General features: G+C 49.8%; 1 non-coding gene across 1 annotated transcript; it reads right to left on the bottom strand.

The window, feature by feature from the left end:
* Positions 1-1,451: 1,451 nt before the first annotated feature.
* On the bottom strand, positions 1,452-1,523 carry TRNAW-CCA (transfer RNA tryptophan (anticodon CCA)). Its single transcript has one exon. It is a non-coding gene; the product is annotated as a tRNA-Trp (tRNA).
* Between the last annotated feature and the right edge of the window lie 233 nt (positions 1,524-1,756).

Raw genomic sequence — 1,756 nt, 5'->3', positions numbered from 1 at the left:
CCAGGTAATCAATCTGAAAAAGGATTTGCCCACCAGTGGCTCGTGAGAGCAGGACGAAGCTGACTCACTGAGTCTAATTTCAGAGGAGAAAGAGGTAAAAGCAAGTTTCCTTTCCTTTTGCTTTTGTTTTGTTTTAAATTCTGCAGAGCCAGGAAAAGAGAATCATTCCCGCAGAAGAAAAACATACCACTGAAAATGTTGAAAGGGTTCAGAATTTTTTTTTTTTTTTTTCAGAAAAATAATATGAGGCGTCCTCTAGGATCTGGCCTCTTTGAAATGAGGCGTGAAAAGCTTTATGGAGCAAGCAGCTGACTTTAAAAGAGAGGAGAATACAACAGGAACTCAAAATGACAAGTGGCAGGATTATGATGCCCTCTATTTAAAGAGTTTTATTTATTTATTTGAGAGAGAGCGTGAGCAAGAGAACACAAGCAGGGGGAGCAGCAGAGGGAAAGGGAGAAGCTGACGGGAGCCTGATGAGGGGCTCCATCCCAGGACTCTGAGATCATGACCTGAGCCAAAGGCGGACGCTTAACTGAGCCACCCAGGCGCCGTACAATGCCCTCTATTCAAAGAGCAGGACTGAAATTGTAGAAAATGGAATCCCAGATGATGGACAAAGATATCCCCAAATTCAGGGAAAATGGGAGCGCACAGGAAACAATTTGAAAGATTATAGATGCAGAGCACAGAGAAGCCTAATTATCCGTCCATTTGGCGGTAATTATCCACCATATGGGAGGGTAAATGACATTCCCGGAAAAAGTCTAGAACAAAAAGAACAGAAGCAAGATTTTTCTTGCTTTTCTAAAATGGCCGAGTGAAAAATATTCTTTTAGAACTCTTCCAGTTTCCTCCGTTCCTGGGCTTATGTCCTGTTCTTCATGGCTTTAAGGCTGCGAGCAATGCAATTTCCTATCGGGTTTTGGATCATAGGCCAACCAATCTCATAGGTGAAAAACAGCTCATTGACGTTGTAATTTGCATTGCTTTAATTATGAGAGTTGTTTCTTTTCATATGTTTCAAAACAATGTACGTTTCTTTTCTGTACCTGTTTTCTATTGTGTGGTTGGTCTTTTTAAAAAATTGCCCTTCTAAAAAAGTAAAAAAAAAAAAAAAAGTAAAAAAGTAAAAAAATTGCCCTTCTGGTGGCAAGTTTCGTGACTGGGGCGGGGTGGGCGAGCGGTACGGGGCAGGTGGGCAGGGTCCCCTGTCGGGAGGGGCGTCCCCACCGAGGCGCCCAAGCTCCAGGCAGCGCCCTCTGGTGTTGCCCAAATCAGCGCCCCCGGCCAGGAAAACGACACCGCCCGTCCCCGATGGGCTTTTTTTCTCTAGCTTCTTTGCTGCAAGGGAGTTAGGAGCAGGAGGGCCCTTGGCGTCCTTGCAGGGACGAAATTACAAATGACCCAAACCTCCCATTTCCTTGCGTGGGAGGGAAAACGGGTGGCCGTGACCCCGACGTGACTTGAACACGCAACCTTCTGATCTGGAGTCAGACGCGCTACCATTGCGCCACGAGGTCGCCGGACAAGAATGACTTTTGATCTTTTAAGGCTCTTCCATCCTACACCCCCCCCCCCCCCGGCGCGTCCCGGCGTCGCTCCTGCGCTTTCCCAGTGAACCGCAGGGCGGACGGCTGCACCCCGCGAGGGCCGGGGCTCCCCGCCGCAGGGCCGGGGCCCGGGCGCCGCCGCCACCACCACCTGCCTCCGCGGGGGACGGTCGGGCTCCAAGCCGGGCGCGGCGGCCCCGGGG

Source organism: Mirounga angustirostris, unplaced genomic scaffold (genome assembly GCF_029215605.1).
Source record: "Mirounga angustirostris isolate CCGP_5_RB_7025 unplaced genomic scaffold, mMirAng1.0.hap1 SCAF_17, whole genome shotgun sequence".
NCBI classification, from domain to species: Eukaryota; Metazoa; Chordata; class Mammalia; order Carnivora; family Phocidae; genus Mirounga; species Mirounga angustirostris.
The sequence above is the reverse complement of the archived record's forward strand: the minus strand, read 5'-3'. Positions and strand labels throughout refer to the sequence as shown.